Below are 18,152 nucleotides of genomic sequence, written 5' to 3' on the forward strand. Positions count from 1 at the left end.
ATCACTCCCAAAGAAACCCCATGTCCATTAGCAGTCACTCGCCTACTCCACCCCTTGCCTTCAACCCCTGGCAACTTTCTGCCTCTAAGGATTTGCCAAGTCTGAACATTTTTTATAATGCAAATTATCTAATTGGTTCCTAAAATGCAACAAAGTTCTCTTTATAAGGTTTCTCCTTTCAAGTGTTTCTTCCAAGGAAATCCAATTTTGCCCCTCACGGCTTCAGATTCTTTTAATTTGGGTAGTGTGGTGATTAATTCTATGTGTCAACTTGACTATATCATGGGGTGCCCAAATATTTGATTAAACAGTATTCTTGGGTGTGACTGTGAGGATATTTCTGATGAGATTACCATTTGAAATGGTAAACTGAGTAAAGCATTCTGTTCTCCCCAATGTGAGTGGGCCTCATCCAATCCATTTGAGGTCTGAATGGAACAAAAAAGTTGAGTAAAGGAGAATTTGCTCACTCCCTCTCTCTCTCTCTTGCTCTTTCTCTCTCTACCTGGCTATCTTCAAGCTGAGACAGCAGTCTCCTACCTTCAGACTCAGACTTGGACTGGAACTTACACTGTTGGCTCTACTGGTTCTTAGGCCTTTAGACTCCGATCAGAACTCTATCATCAGCTTTCCTGTGTCTCCAGATTTGCAGCCTCAGATTTTGGAACTTCTTGGCTTCCATAAACGTGTGAGCCAATTCCTTACAATAATCTCTTTATAGAAACACACACACCCTCATACAGATTCTGTTTCTCGAGAGAACCCTGACTAATGTAATACATATTAGAATCCCCTGAGGAGTTTATTAAAACTTCAGAACCAAAAAGGGTGAGGCCAAAGAATCTGTATTTTTAAAAAGCTCTTGAGTGACTCGTAGGCGTGTGAAAAGTGTTGCAAAGAAGTTACCTTGACAGCTTTTGACATTTCTACCTGACCCTGCTTTAAACAAAGGGCAGAGTGAAACTGCTTTTTTGTCTCCCCCCAACCTCTGGAAAATTTCAATGTATAAAATTATCCTCTTGTAATTGTGCTAAAATTTTCTTCACTGTTCCACAAAGCGGTAATTTGTAAAAGAAGGTCCAAATATTCTCTACCACAGGCTTAATTTCAGATTCACTTTCCTCGCAGTCAAGATGAAATCAACAAGTTAAACACCTTTGTTAGTTTTTCAAACAGCAGAGACAAATCTCCTTTGCATTAGCTTTATTATGGGTGACTCTTTGTATCTTCCTTATCTATTCTGAATAGATATTGGAAAATAAAGGTATGTGGGTAGCATTAATTCTAAAACAATCACAAGAACATTTTCCTAAAATAATGAAACCAACAGCATCCATGGTACATCTGATAAAAGATTAATTCTGCTCAAAAGTAAAGTATGCTTTAGCATATTAAGACTAAGGGTGCCATTGATAAATTAAAAATGGGCTTTCCTGACACTCAGCTTTCTAAAAACATTATGTTAACAAAGAATATTGCAGGCACTAAAATCACCTGAAACCCCAATGGAAACCAATTTCTATTTATTTAAAAAGGGGGTGGGGGCTAACAGAGGTTAAATACATGTGGTCAGTTTGTTAAATACCCTGCCCAGTCTCACTCTAACATCTAGCCTTTCCTGCATCTGTCGTCAAGGAAGGAAGAGGAACTCAGATAAGGATTTAGGACACAAGAAAGCTCAGATACAAGGTGTTAAATCTTTCACAGAGAAGAAAAAAGGGTATTAAAAATTTGGTTTGCGGGTCTCTCTCGTTCAGCTCAAGCAATCAAAATAAGAGAGCTCAGAGGAGCCTCCAGCATCAACATAAGTCAAGCAAGACCGAGTAAGTCCTTGGGGTACAGAAACACTAGTAGGCTTGGGTGTGTTTTAGAAGACTAATAAAAGGGCCTTGAAGATTTGGGTGGGGTCTGGTTCCATTCCCAAGGATAGAAAATCAGTTAGAAATTGGAGGCTAAACGTCTGGCAAAAACAAGAGGCAGGTACTGGTGAGTGTCAGCTTCTCCGAGACCGTGCAGCTTGACTGCCTCTTTTCAAATCCCAGGTGGGCCACTTATTAGCTGTGTGATTTTAAGCAAGTCATTTCATCTCTATACTTTGTTCCTTCTATACAACAGAGAAGATACTAGTACCTAGCTCACAGGATAAAATATGAGGGTAGATAATGCATGTAAAATGTTTTGAACAGTGCAAGGTACATTGTAATTGCTCAATGCATTTTAGCTATTATCATCATAATCATTGCATGTTCTCCTTTCTTCTGTATTCTAATTCTTAGCCAGGACTAAGGGGTTGTCATGTGTAAGAAAATAATTCAAAAAAAAGTGTAGTCAAAGTGTGCTAGCTTACTCACCTACTTATTCCAAGAGATTCTGATCATAATTTGGGGGCTCTAGGTTATGGGCTAAACTGTGGGATGAGAGTGAGGGAGACATAGGTAGAAGTTTATTATTGATCCACTATGGTAAAAAGAATCCCATTTTGTTACGGTTCTCAGCCTGACTGCACATCAGAATCACCTGAAGAGCTTCCCAATTTAATTTCTGGCAGAGAGCTGCATCAATTTTATTCGAAAAGCTCCCCAAGACAGTCTAATGTGCATGCAGCCTGGGTTATAAACAAGTTCCAAGGCCTTTCATTCAAAGTGCAGTCCTCAAACCAACAGCATTGGCATCACTTGGAACTTGTTAAAAATGCAAAATCTCAGACCCCACCACAGACCTACTGAATCCTAATCTGCATTTTAATAAGATCCCCAGATGATTTTTTTTTCCAATCTATTTATTTATAAGTAAGCTCTATACCCAATATGGGGCTCAAACACACAACGCTAAGATCAAGAGTCTCATGCTTTATGGACTGAGCCAGCCAGGCACCCCCTCAGGTGATTCTTATGCACCAGAAGCTTGAGAAATACTGCTGAAGGGACAAGGGATTATGTCATCTTCTTGGGGACAGAAGAAGCAAAAACTGGGTAGCTATCTCATAACCCAAGTGCTATGGACAATTTTTTAAACAGCTTGATTGAGTTATAATTTATATACTATAAAATTCACTCATTTGAAGGCATAATTCATTGAGTTTTATTAACTTATACAGCTGTGCAACCATCACCACAATCCAGTTTTAGAGTGCTTCCATTGCACCACCCCCAAAATTCTCTTTATCCTTTTGCCCATATGCAGTCAAACACAGCTCCCACTCCAGGGAACCAGTGACCTGCTTTCCATCACTGTACTTTTGCTTTTTCTAGAAATTCCATATAAAAATAATTATACCATAAGCAGTCTTTTGTTTCTAGCTTCTTTCACTAGCATAATGTTTTGGAGGTTCATCCTTGCTGCTACATGTATCAGTTGTTGGCTCATTTTGTTGCTGAGCAGAATTCCGTTATATAGTGACAATACCTTTTATCTGTTCACCAGACGATAAATATTTGGATTGTCTCCAGTTTGGGCTTTGGTAAAGAATGCTGCTGTGATCATCCACATACAATACTTTGTATGGACATACATTTTCATTTCTCTTGGATAAATATCTAGAAGAATTTCTGAGTCATGTAAGTTTCATTTTTTACACATTTTAAAAACTGGGTTGTCTTATTAAGTTGTAAGAGCTCTTTATATACTCTGGATACAAAGTCCTTTATCAGATATTTGTTTCATAAATATTTTTTTCCATTCTGTGCCTTGTCTTTTCATTTTCTTAATGGTGATCTTAGCTCTAACATTTAGGTCTACGGTGCTCTAGGAGTTAATTTGTGTCAATAGTGCAAAGTGTTCATTTTTCTGCATACAAACATCCAATTGTCCTATCACCATTTGTTTAAAAAACCATATACTATGGAAGAATGCTAAAAAGCTCCAACTTGGGGGATGCCTGGGTGGCTCAGTCTGTTCAGTCTCACAGTCGTGAATTCGAGCCCCATGTTGCGCTCCACACTGGGCATGGAGCCTGCTTAGGGGGAAAAAAAAACCCCAAAACAAACAAAACAAAACAAAACAAAACTAGACTCCAACCTGGAATGGTTGGCCTTGAAGGATCATATATACTCAAAGACTGGGAAAACCAGGCAGCAGACAGGAACTGGTAGGCAAACAGAAATGTAGCTCAGGTTTTGGAAAGAAACATCATAAAAGAAGGGGAGAATGAGATCAGCTTGCAAAGCAAATTTTGATCTTTTAGTCAAAGCTGTGATGGAGAGAAAGAGGAAGATGAACTCAGATTCAATAGTGTTATCTCCTCACATGGCAGAGGTAGAGAAGGACCATATCCCTAAATTGGTATTCTAAAAGCTACACTTTTACTCCTGCATAAAGAGGATGCAGGTGCATTTAGTGTTACGATGAGAAAAGCATTGGTGGTAAGGAATGTCGGTTGTGTCTTCAGAGTTGAGAGAACCATGAAAAGCCTAAATAATACAAACATGCACAAAGATTCTAGTAGAGCTTCGGTTTGTGAATCTTAAGGGGGCCTTCTCCACTGGCTAACCTAGAAGCAAATGAAAACCAGTAATTCAGGGAGCAAAGGGAAAAAGGAAGAGGATGCTGTTTCTTATAAACTCTTGGGAGCTGCACTCATCAGATATCTTTCTTGTGAGATCTAACATGGGGACAAGAGAGAAACATCTCCAGGAGGTAGAAATAATAGGCCTAAAAAATTCTGATATAGGGTGCCTGGGTGGCTCAGTTGGTTAAGCGACTGCCTTCGGCTCAGGTCATGATCCTGTAGTCCCGGGATCGAGTCCCGCATCGGGCTCCCTACTCGGCAGGGAGTCTGCTTCTCCCTCTGACCCTCCCCCCTCTCATGTGCTCTCTCTCTCATTCTCTCTCTCTCAAATAAATAAAAAAATAAAAAAATAAAAAATAAATAAAAAATAAAAATTCTGATATAGGGGAGAAGTGTAATAGTCACTGTGGTGGAGATGGCCATATATGACTAAAAAACTCTTTTGACTGGAAGAGAAAGAGCAGAAGATGAGCAGTACAGGGTCACTAATTTTGCTTGGAAAGTAGCTGTTTATAAATGTGATTTTGGACTGTGTATTCAGTCTCTGCACACAGCTCATACTCAGTAAAGATTTGGGGTCCTCGCAGCCAGAGTTGAAGAGGAGTAGGTGATAAAACAGCTAGAAAATAAAAATGCCTACTTTATCAAGGCCTTACCCTATGCCAAGCTAAGTCCTCTCTCTGCATCATCTGGAATCTTCATTACAACTGTAAGAGGTACCCTTACTTCCATTTCATAGGTAACTAACATAAGCCTATTAGAGACGGGCTTCCCCAAAATTACACAACTACAAGGTGGCAAAAAAAGGTGGGGCTTAAACTTCAGTCTTTTAGGTTTTAAAACACATGTTCTTTACCTTATACAAACTAGGTTGTGATTCATTTCATGGTGCTAATCTCACTCAAATGCAAGAGCAAATTCAAGGTCTTCCCTTCAGCCCCAAAGAAGTAGAGTGGCAGGGATCAAGGCACAATGGGTGAAGTGCTAGGGTGAAGGGTGAAGAGAAGGGCTACCCTTGATTACTTTTTTCATCTCTGTAGGTAGGAGAGGTGTGATGCCACCACTGTGATAGTCTTGTATATTCTGAGAACACTCCCAAAAGAGGGACGCATAGGAGAGGGTTGGAGTAATCTAATTCAGAACTGTTAAAGAAGCAGGATTAATAGTAGTGAATTACAAAGCCACAGAAGTAGAAACTGATAATCCAAGAAAACGCCCTCATCTAGAAAGGATTAGAATAAAAAAAAAAAAAAGTAAGGATGGGAGAAGCTTTTACATAAATTTCAGGACTCTCAATGAAGAGATGCAATTTTATTCTTATTTTAACACTTAAATGTTTCCTTGGAATGTGGGAGAGATCTGTCTTCATCAGATACCTGGGAATGAAAGGAATTTGCAGTACTAATTCTAAAAAGGTAGAGCACCCTTTGGACATGGCTATACTGCTGGCATTATAGAATGTACATGAGTGTACTAATATAAAACTATTTCTTGACCTTGCTCAAAAAACTTAAAAAAATATTTCACCCAAACCTAGTAATCCAGGACCTAGAGATACATACTTTTAATAAGTTTTCTTAATGATTCTTACAGAATCAATCCAGAAACAGTCCTATTTTGGGGGTCTTTTTTAAGTTTTTATTTAAAATCCAGTTAGTTAACATACAGTGTAATAAGAGTTTCAGGTGTACAGTTTAGTGACTGAACACTTCCATACATCACCTGGTGCTCATCACAAGTGCTCTCCTTATTCCGCATTCCCTATTTAACCCATCTTCCCACCCCCCTCCCCTCTGGTAATCATTGGTTTATTCTCTGTAGTTAAGAGTCTGTTTCTTGGTTTGCCTCTCTCTTTTTTTTCCACTACGATCATTTGTTTTGTTTCTTAAATTCATATTTGGTCTCCCCATCTATCCCATTTACTACTCTACCCCCAGTGCTGGGCACAGGACCTGGCATACCACAGAAGCCCCCAAAATAAAAACTAATGAATACCTGAAGTACTGTTTTGATGCACGTTAATGGCTTGTTGGTTCAGTACTGAAAAACAACAAATCCTTCTAATGCCAAGAAAATGTGAATTGTTTATCTTATTTGTTCCAAGCATCAAAGAATGAGACAAATGGCTTCATGAAGCTAAGGATGGGATTTTCAAAGAAAATCTGGAGTGGACAGGAAAACTACAGTGGGGAAATTAGCGGCATCCCTGGTAAATCCCACTCAAGACCTCAGAACCCATTCAAGGCTTTCTCTCTAACTCAGGGAAAAAGAGCAACAGGGATCAAGGGCATCACGAGTCTACTTCCTAGGGAATTTTTCAGGAGGAATGCTAACCTTTGATTATTTTTTTCATCTCTTACAGCCAAAGTGGTCAGTGGGCCTGTGGGGTGCCCTCATCTTCTGAATGCAAAACAGAGCCAGCATAAAGCAATCTGCTTAGGTGGGGTTCTAACTGAGCATTATAACCGAAGGGCAAAACATTTCCATGTGTTCCAGTTTAGTAAGATTCACCAGACAAGAAAAGCCATATGGATGCCAGGCAGGAGCCAGGTGGAATAGAGTTTGGTTGTTTGAGGAACCATTTGGGAGTAACCATTTGAATGGATTATGGGTTTAAGAAAGCAGAAGAGAAGTGACCCCAGTAGTAAATGACTACCCCAGGCTACTAAATCAGCACTATCTTTAAAAATAAAAAAGTCATGTTTATACAGTATTTAATGAAGGGCTTATTTCATTCAGAGTTGCTCAGTTTCTTAAATCCCTTTTTTTTTTTAAAAAGATTTTATTTATTTATTTGAGAGAGAGAGCATGAGAGGAGGGCAGGTCACCTCATGTTAAGTACTAACACAGTATGAAGATAAGGCACAGTCCCTGCCTCTAAGAGCAGAAGCTAAAGGCTGTATAGGAACAGGTCTGGCTCCCACAACTACCAGAGAGATTCCTGGGAATATTTCAGTCTGTACATTGCATCCCAGTTTAATTCAGTTCAGTTTCCCAAGGCCTTCTGACTAGATCTGAAAACCAAGGTTGAAGACGTAACCAGATTATGAAGGGCTGAAAGCCAGGCAGAATGGTTTTGACTTGATAATGAAGGAATCTGTTTTATTGGTAATATAAGAAATGTAGAGCTAAAACATACTGCAGGCCCATGACTAATGGAGCCATTCATTAAAGGCTCTAAGAGAAGGGTGATGAAGGGAAAGTTGTACAGCAAAGTCCAGCAGGTATACACAGGACCAGCCAAATGGATAGTTTGGCTTCAAAGAAGCTGGTCAGAAGGCTGTGGCCACAGCAGAGTCCATGTCGCCTTGGTGAGGCACAGCCACACACCAGAATCAGTGAGCACCCACACCTGACAACTGACAGTGAGTATGTCAAGTACTGCGATGGTGAAAATCCCAAATGGAGTAACTTTTATTTAAATACCCAGTAAATACACATTATACGTATAGGATCTTTAAAAATGGAACACAATAAAAATTTCTCCATTTGTTCATCAAATCTTGAAGATCTACAAAAGATCTTTCATTTTCATTTTCATCTTCCTTTGCTTTTCTGTATATCTTTCACAATTAGTGGACTAGAAAGCCTTCTGTGAAACAATATTGCAAAAAAACACCAAAAAAATGGCAATTGTCACATAACAGGAAATAATTATGGAGACAAAACACTTAGTATAGATTTGCTTTATAAGTCATTTCAGTTAAGACCTTCACCACGGTGCTCTTCATTTAATAAAAATTTCATACCTTTAATAGATTTTTAAAAGAAATCTAAAGGCAGATTATTTAAACATCATTTTCTTTTAAAACATGATCAGACAACAATATTTACTGGGCCCATGCTATATGCCACATACACTGTACCACACAACAGTTAAGACATACAGACTGCCTTCATGGAGTTTATAAACAATTTAGTGAGGAGGACAAATGTTTAACATTTGATGCAAATGTGATCACTATATTAATACAGTCACTGAATTATTACATTCTATATATGGCATTCTTACGTAGTTCACATGGAAAGGAACCAAAAATATGACTAAAAATTACACTTAATTATTACAAATAAGATTTCCTCCAAACATCTGAAGCTAAGTCTTAATTAGATGCCTGATATCTTTTCAGTAGAGAGATATAATAAATACTGATTTTATATATCACGAGAAAAACAAGGATTATTCAAGACCTCATATTTGCTAATACAACTCTGACTTTAAATTAGCATGATATAATTATTTCATTAAATCAGAAGCACAAAGCACTGAAATTTAATTTTTAGCTTTTTTATTATTGAAGTATAGTTGACATACAATGTTATATCAGTTTCAAGTGTACAACATAGTGATTCAACAATTCTATATATCCAATACTCACCATGATAAATGTAGTCCTGTCACCTACCACATTATAACAATATTATTACTATAATAACTGGAAGTTTGTACCTCTTAATTCTCTTAATCCCTTCATCTATTTCACCCATCCCCCTACCCACCTCTCCTCTTTTAGCTTTTTATTAAAAAATATTTCAAAAATATACAATAGAAGACAAACTAGTAAAATAAACCTCCATTTGCCAATCATTTAGTTTCAATAATTGCTAATTCATGGCCAACCTTGTTTCATCAATAACCCCATCCACTTATAAAACATCACATTTATCAGCAAATATTTTAGTATATCTCTAAAAGATAAGGCTCTTTTAAAGATCATAGCCATGATGTCATTATCATTTCAGCAAAAATGTTCATGTAAGACTTAATATGAACCATGTATAGTTTTTATGGAGATAATAATCCAACACAGTGCTTTAAAAATCTCATTAAGATTTTACCATAATTTTATAAAAACTGACCCTTTGTCAACAAGGGCATTGAAATTCATAACTAATCATTTTCTAAAAGTCTAAAATTCCATTAGCGTCCAATGAGAATCTGATCATTTGATGGCTTATTTGACCTTCCCTGATTTTTGCTCATTCTATCTTGCTTAATGTTAGTCTGGGTTTGGAAAAGTCAGATTGGTTGATAAAAAGAGATTTATAAATTATGCATTAAAAGTATTGTGAAAGGGAAAGGCATTGGTCCAGAACTAATGGCACAGATATTTGTCCCTATTAAAAAGATCTATGATAGGCTGGGTATAACTTAACCACTTCCTTGTAATTTGCTGACCAAGTTTCTTTGACTAATAATGCTTTAGTTTATTGAAATTCAATATTTGGATAATCTAAATGAAACAGAAGAATTAGTCTATTCTGCATCTGCTCATCCTTTAATTAATGGAAGGGTGAATCTAAAAGCAATCTACTAATGTAACAATCATAGATGTATTTAGCAATAATATTTATAAAGTATTTTCTAGTACACATACACATTTGTACACTCACTCAGTAAGATAAATGGGCAGGTATGGTTTCTATTTTACTAATGAAGAAGTAGATAAGTTAAAGTAATTTGCCCAAGGTTACATATGAGCCCCATACTCTTTTCATTACAACAAAATCAATAATATACTCAAAATAAAACCAAAGAATCTATTTAAGCACTAAATCTGGGATCAATTAAGTAATAAGTACACATAATTGAAAACAAAGTAGTTGTTTCATACACATACAATTAATTCTTTGGTCCTATCACCAAAAAAAGTTTCCGTTCTCTGAAAGTAAAGTCTTTCCATTCTGTCAAACTTTATTTCATTTCTAAATAAATCCTTTAAATTAACAGATATGGTTAGTTTGAGGATTCATTTCAAAGAGCATAAAAGAGAAATTCACAAGAGTATGATTGAAGACTAAATTAAATCCATCAGACAGATCACTTACGAAAATTTCATTATGCGTATGTGTATCGTGTTATGTAAGAAAATAGGAAAAAATAGAAGTAATACATATAACTTGAATTCTGAATCATCTAACCTTAAATGAAGTTTCATCATAAAGGGTGAAATGAAATTAAGTCCCAGAGGGCTAACACACAAAGAAGAGTGGAAGAATTCTGAATAGCAGAAAAGCTAGTTAGTATTTCAAAAAGCGTGCTAAAATTCACAAAGGGAAAAGCCAGCCATAATAAAAGTAATTTTACTTAGATTTCCAAACTTTCTCTGGTTCTTTCTTTACCTATGTAACTAGGCATCCTCTGCTTCCTTCCCCAACCTCTGCCAGAATCCCTCTTTCTCTGAAAGCCATTTGTTTTCCTCTCCCCTTTCCATCTGTCATTTCACCTCAACTCAACTCCTTTCTCTGGGTCTTGCCTTTCCTTGTCCTCATGTTTCTCCTGAATCTTTTATGCCCACTGTCGTACCGTTTCTTAAGCGGCTGGTCATAATATGGAATGAAAGCATTTTAAACACAATTTTTTTTTTAAAGATATTTATTTGACAGAGAGAGACACAGCGAGAGAGGGAACACAAGCAGGGGGAGTGGGAGAAGCAGGCTTCCCGCCCAACAGGGAGCCCAATGTGGGGCTCGAGCCCAGGACCCTGGGACCATGACCTGAGCTGAAGGCAGACGCTTAATGACTGAGCCACCCAGGCGCCCCTTAAACACAATTTTTTAAAAGATTTTGTCAGAGAGAGAGAGCGCGCACAAGCAGGGGGAGCAGCAGGCAGAGGGAGAAGCAGGCTCTCTGCTGAGCAGGGAGCCCAATGCGGGACTTGATCCCAGGACCCTGGGAACATGACCTGAGCTAAAGGCAGACACTTAACTGACTGAGCCAACCAGGCATCCCTTAAATGCAGTTACTGTATTAATTTCAAATCAGTGATATTAAACTTTTTATTTATCTCAAATAGAAACATCAGATTATATGGCTGTCTAAGAAATCACTGAACTCAGACTGCCTAGGTTGCAATCCACCTCCACCTCTTCCTAGCTGTGTCATTTTAAGGAAGTTATTTATGATCTAAAAAGTGTGAAAATAAGATATGAACCTAATGGAATTCTTGTGAGCATTCCAAGAGAATCAATGTGCTAAGCACCTACCATGCAAAGTGCTCAAAAAACAATAGCCACTACTCAGTGTATACATTTCCTTTCCCCAATTCCATGAAGCTGGAACATTATTGTACTAAGTTAATTTTTACTCTTATCATTATACTTGATAGAAATAGATTAGCACTTAATGAAAATCTCTGTTGTAATATGTCCCACCGGCCACCACCAAGTCATTGTAAATGGAAATAACAATTCATAAACTGTTCTACTCTCTACATGTTCACCAGGCTGAAGTTACGTATGGCGGGGGTGGGGGGGTGGGGTGGAGAACACAAGTTAAATGAGACTTCTGGTTGGTAAAATATCAGTAACAAGTTTAACAAGCACACGACAGGTTCACCTGTATTTTGCAATATATTTTAAGTAACAGGTAATAAAAGGAAATAACCCAAATAATTTTGTTAGGGTACATTGATTCTATTATTAATGTTTGAACTTGACAAATTATTTTACTCTAAGCACTTAGATATGACAGCACATTCCTATTGTTAAAGGCTTTGTAAGGCATAACAAAGTATATACACCCAAAATTAGGCTTTGTAATGCTTTTAAATATACATGGTGTTGGGTAATAAGTAGAATAGCGAAGTTTTTTATCTGTAATTATAAGGAAGGTTTCTACAAAGGTGTTTTAGCTCATGAATATATAAGTGGATTTCATTTAAATGTTTAATATTCTATAGCAACAAAGAACACCCCCCTGCTCTGGGAGGCTAATGTGTAATATGCAAAAAGAAAATGCACAGAAGCAAGAGCACAACCTTCAAAAAGTCACTTGTGTTTGTGAAAATATTTCAGATTAAGCTTTAATATTTTAACAGGAGAAAATGCTTCCCAGGATGAATAAAATCTAACCAAGGTATAAAGCCCTAACAATCTGTGTTTTAATCATAAATGAAAGACAATAATCACTTGTTAAAAAAAAAGTACAAACATCTAATGTATGAATATAGAACATTTCTTACATATTCACGTTAACATTCTTTAAACAAGAAAAACTATCATCAAAAAACAAAACCTAAAATTAGGTTATACATTTTTCATCATGTCAGACAAATACATTCATAGCTCACTAAATGTTCTTTCTTACATTTCAAACAGCTTATAAAATCCCACCTCATTTAATAAGGTTTCCACAATAATTGGAAGTAAGACGGTGAGTCCGTCACCCACCCTTGACTCAGTCCACTTGGTACGCACACTTAACCTTCACAAAAGCAGCCATGCTAAGTAACATGAATGCAAAGAAGGCATTTTCTTTGTCCATTCTGGCAGAGAAAAGAAAGCATATTGTATAAATCACTTCATTTTTTAAATTAGAAGCTCAGAAAGGGGAGAGCTCATGCTGTACAAGGTCAAGAACAGATTCATTTCTCCAGGTAGGGATCAAGGACGTTTTCAAGTATTTTCATAATGCTTTCCCCAAGTCCAAGTTAACATGTACCAGTAGCACAGGGCCTGACAGATAGTAGGTGCTCAATAAACATTTACTGAGTACATGAATGAATGCATGAATGAATGGAGTAAATGAATGAATAAAAGAAATCCAAGAGGGGCACCTGGCTAGCTTAGTAGGTAGAGCATGCGACTTCTGATTTTAGGGTCGTGAGTTTGAGCCCCACTTCAGGTGTAGAGTTTACTTTTGAAACATTACAGGAAAGGCAGGTACTGGAAAAACCATCATCACTGAGGACGAAACAACAAATAAAGTGCTGAATTTCTATTGTTTAAAAAAAAGTCAGTATTTGAGTGCCTGTCCGCCAGGTACTATGCTAGATGATTTCATTTATATTTATTTAAACTACAGTGTAAAAGTCTTAAGGATGTTTACACATTTTAAACACAGGAAAAACACTTCTGGGTACCTCTAGGCAACAGGCTAAGCAGAGAAGCAGACAGATTTGTGGACCAGAATACTTACTGCAGCACTATCTATAGTAATGAAAAACTGAAACCTCCCTAATACATTACAGTGGTTGAATGATGCTGTATATTTTTGATAAAGTGCTATGTGGCCAGGAAAGATCATATTTTTTAAAACATTTAATGAAGGAGGAAAACACAACATAATTGAAAAAGCAGAATATACAATTATTAGGAGTAGATATATGATTCTATTAAGCATATATGCAGAGAGAAAAAACTGAGAGATAAAATGTTAACCACATCTTTGTACTGGGATTATATAAATGTGATTTTAATTTTCTTTATGCTTATCTTATTTTCCAAAGTTCTACATCAATATTTTTATTCTTGTAGTCACAGAAGAAAAGTACTAATGCAGGGAAAAAAACATGGGAGAGGGCTTTTTAAATTTTATTCTTTTATTTTAACCTAAAATTTTTGTACATTTTGAGAAAAATTTAAGGAAAAAAAGACATTTTCTTAGAAATCAGAAAAAATAGAATATAAATTATTTTAACATATAAGATATTAAATATAAATTAGTACTATATGTCTACCTGGCCTTTATTTTTTTTTTAAGATTTTATTTATTTATTTGAGAGAGAGAGAATGAGAGACAGAGAGCACGAGAGGGAAGAGGGCAGAGGGAGAAGCAGACCCCCTGCCGAGCAGGGAGCCCGATGCGGGACTCGATCCCGGGACTCCAGGATCATGACCTGAGCCGAAGGCAGTCGCTTAACCAACTGAGCCACCCAGGCGCCCCTGGCCTTTATTTTTTTTAAGGTTTTTTTTTTTTTTTAAGTAATCTCTACACCCAGTGGGGGGCTCAAAATCACAACCCCAAGATCAAGAGTTGCTTGCTCTACCGACTGAGCCAACCAGGCACCCCAGTGGCCTTTCTTCTTCTAAAATCGTTCTATAAACTATGCAATAAGAAGTAAATGTACTATAAAGCAATATACAGTACATCTAGGTACACTTTGCTTGGGTAGACCAAAACCAAGTTTTTAAGAATCTGCTTATATTTTTTCCTTTACATTTAAAAAAATGTAAAATTTTTTCAGGGGCGCCTGGGTGGCTCAGTCGTTAAGCATCTGCCTTCGGCTCAGGTCATGATCCCAGGGTCCTGGGATCGAACATCGCATTGGGCTCCTTGCTCGGTGGGAAGCCTGCTTCTCCCTCTCCCACTCCCCCTGCTTGTGTTCCTGCTCTCTCTCTCTCTCTGTCAAATAAATAAATAAATAATCTTTAAAAAAAATGTAAAATTTTCAAAATTATTAAGGAACAGGAAGAATACTGTATAGAGTCAATTCACTAGTTTAGAACCAAAATACAAATCAGAAATTTTTCCAACATGCAGCTAGATTACAAAACAAGATATACAGTTAGAACTCAGTATTAAAAGGTACTTTTAATGTACACAAATATGAGACATGTAGTGGAGGGATGCATTCCAGAAGTTCACAAAGCCAACTGCTTCAGCAACATGGTGATAAGATGCTTGTATCACATAGTTTCTCACCTGTATTTTGTCTGAAAACAATATAAACCAAATGTATCCCAGACCTCACTCATATGAGACTATAAAATAGGGTCAAATTTGCTTCTAATGACCTAATTAGGGAGCTAAAATACCCCACTAGTCTGATGGAAATTAGCATCTCTTAATTTTCTCCATAGTCATATCTGAGATGCCCAAAGCAATGCCTCACTCCTGCCCAATGCCCATCTGTTAGCTGCTATTCCCACAAGGTGTTGACTTGTTCTGCTCCTCCTTCTCTGGTTCCTGTTGCTCCGTGTCTGTTACAGCAGAGCCACTCAACAGAGCTGAAGGTTTGTCCTGCCTCTCACCACCACCCCAGTGTCACAGTGTGATCTCCTGCAGCTCTTGAGATTTTAGCCCTTGGGAGTGCCCCTGCACAGCAGAAGTAGAACCAACGGAACCAGGGGAATCCGTCCTCCTTGACTTTGGCCAACCTTCCCCACCTGAGTCCCCAGAGCCTTTCTGTTGGGGCCCACCATCTCACAGTGTCTGTCTGTCTCTCATATACAATTTGTGGCCCTCTCCCTCTAACCACTGGAATTAAAACTAAGTACAAGGGGTTGAATGAGGAAGAGATGACATACAACTTGTAACTTTCCTTAGTCTTTCTACCACAAATCTCCCCCACTTCTGCATGTTTTCAAAATGTACACATCAGGGGCGCCTGGGTGGCTCAGTCGGTTGGGCATCTGCCTTTGGCTCAGGTCATGATCCCAGAGTCCTGGGATCGAGCCCCACGTTGCTCTCCCTGCTCAGCAATGCGCCTGCTTCTCCCTCTCCCTCTGCCGCTCCCCCAACCCCGGCGCTACCCCCTGCTTGTGCTCTCTCGCTCTCTCTCTCTGTCAGATAAATAAATAAAATCTTAAAAAAAAAATGTAGACATCAGAAACTGGCAAACGCTATGTGTACAAGCATGTATATAAAAAGAAATGGGTGAAACAGGCATCTCTATAATCTGGAGTCACAAAAACTGGATCTGAATCACTCATTTCACTATACACTAGCCACATACTTAATCTCTCCAAATCCCAATACTGTCATCTTAAATAGAGCTACTATATATGATTTGCCCCCATCAAGTTGTTGTGAGGATTACAAGAGATAATGCATATAAAGGACCCATGTAATACAAGCTCAGTACAATTGCTTTCAAATGAATCTGTTAATTTGGCAAAAGATGCAAAAGATTATATGTTAGTCTGGGGTGAAACCTATATTTTCAGTTTCATAAAGAAAAAAAACCACTAAAGCATCAAAACAAACATAGCTTTGTTCAATGAAGTTTTTGGTTTAGTTGAGGAGGCTTGGTCTCTTAAAATCTTGGGCAATCTGTACTCACCTAACATTGTATAGTTCATTATATTCAGAGGATGCAAAGGAACATAGTAAAGTGCCTAACTGGAAGTCAGATTTTAATCTGAATTCAGTTCATAAATGTTTATCATCAGCTATGTAAAGGTCCTGTCTAGTATGTATGTGTATACGTGGTAGTGGAAGGTAATATACACAAATACCCATAATAACATGAAATAAATGCTAAAATAGTTTTGCAAAATTACTTTGGGATCACAGAAGACAAAGCAATTTGTTTTATAAATTTGTAGAGGGACCAAAAGGTATCTGAAAAGTTGCAAAAGGAGACACCTTTAAAAGAGCATCACAGGCATGGAGATAAGGTAGGACCATGACAGAACAAGAGGTACAAGGGTCCAGAGATGTGAATGTACAAAATACATGCTAAGAATGAAAAAATCCAGGTATCAAATTCTGGCTCTGCCCTAGGCAGGACTGTGGCCAGCTTGGATATAATACTGAATCTTCTATACCACAGTTTCATATTCTGTAAAATGGAGATAAGACTATCAGATTAAGGCTTTCCCATAAATAAGTTCATTCTCATAAAAATATAAGATACTACAATTAAATTTATTTTACTATTAATATCAGATTCTTTCTAAACTCAGATTTGAAATTTTTAACATAATATGCCTTTATAAAATTAATATATAAACTTCTGATATTCAAAGTTGATTTTTACGAAGTTTTGAGCATATTTTAGTTTTACTCATGCCATTTACCTTTTACTGCCTTCTAAACATCTTCAGAGTATTCATGGCTTCTGACAGCTTGTATCATTTATCTACACAAAGCTAGGAAGTGGGACATGATTCCTATCTGTCAGGTGTCAGGAATTAACATTCAAGCTAGCACTGTGGTTACAGAATAGGACGAACTATTCTACTCGTCCCACTAAGTACAGCAAAAACCCTGGGCATCAGATATAAAACAAACACATTCAGACTCTGATCCTTTGACTAGAAACATCAGCACAGCAGAGTTTTCCTGAGGCCATTTTTTGAAGGGTGTTTGTTTGTTGTCTATGCTCAGTGATGTTTCCAGATTGCTGGCTTCTCCAGCACCCAGTCAAGGATATATAAGGGAAAAAAGACAATCCAGAGAGTTCACCACTGTGTTGTATTCAGGTTCCCAGGAAAAGACAATCAAGAGATGCCAATACCAAGATGATGCAGATGTCGGAATTATCTGATGAAGAATGTTAAATTGGCCATCATAAAAATGCTTCAGTGAACAATTACATATATTCTTGAAACAAATAAAAAAAATAGAAGTATCACTAAAGAAACTGAAGATATAAAGAAGAACCAAATGGAACTGAAAAGTAAAATAACCAAAAAAATTACTGGATACTCTCAACAGCAGAATAAAGACAAGAGAGGAAAGAATCTATAAAATTGAAGACAGAACAATAGAAAGTATCCAATCTGGAAAACAAAATGAAAATAGACAAAAAAAAAAAAAAATGACAAAAGCCTTAGGTACCTGTGTAACTAAATCAAAAGATTGAACATTCATATCATCAGAATTCCAGAATAAGAGGAGAAAGAATGTGGAACTAAAGAGTACTCAAAGAAATAATAGAAGAAATTTCCCCAAATTTAAAGAAATAAGCCTACAAATTCAAGATGAATGAGCCCCAAAAATACATGCCAAGACATATCATAATTAAACTCCTAAACACCAAAGACAAAAAAAATCTTGAAAGCTGCAAAATCTCTCCACACTAGAATTTGAAAAACAATTCAATGTTACAACAGGTTTCTAATCAGAAAACATGGACACCAGAGACAAATGGGACAACTATTTTTCATGTGATGAAAGAAAAGAACTTTCAAGCCA

At 37.2% G+C, this 18,152-nt stretch overlaps 1 protein-coding gene across 4 annotated transcripts in view; it reads right to left on the reverse strand.

Moving 5' to 3' along the window:
• FBXL17 (F-box and leucine rich repeat protein 17) overlaps positions 1-18,152 on the reverse strand; it is a 515,189-nt gene that overhangs the window by 349,149 nt on the left and 147,888 nt on the right. The gene's annotated exons all lie outside the window — the stretch shown is intronic.

Source organism: Mirounga angustirostris, unplaced genomic scaffold, assembly GCF_029215605.1.
Source record: "Mirounga angustirostris isolate CCGP_5_RB_7025 unplaced genomic scaffold, mMirAng1.0.hap1 SCAF_7, whole genome shotgun sequence".
NCBI lineage: Eukaryota > Metazoa > Chordata > Mammalia > Carnivora > Phocidae > Mirounga > Mirounga angustirostris.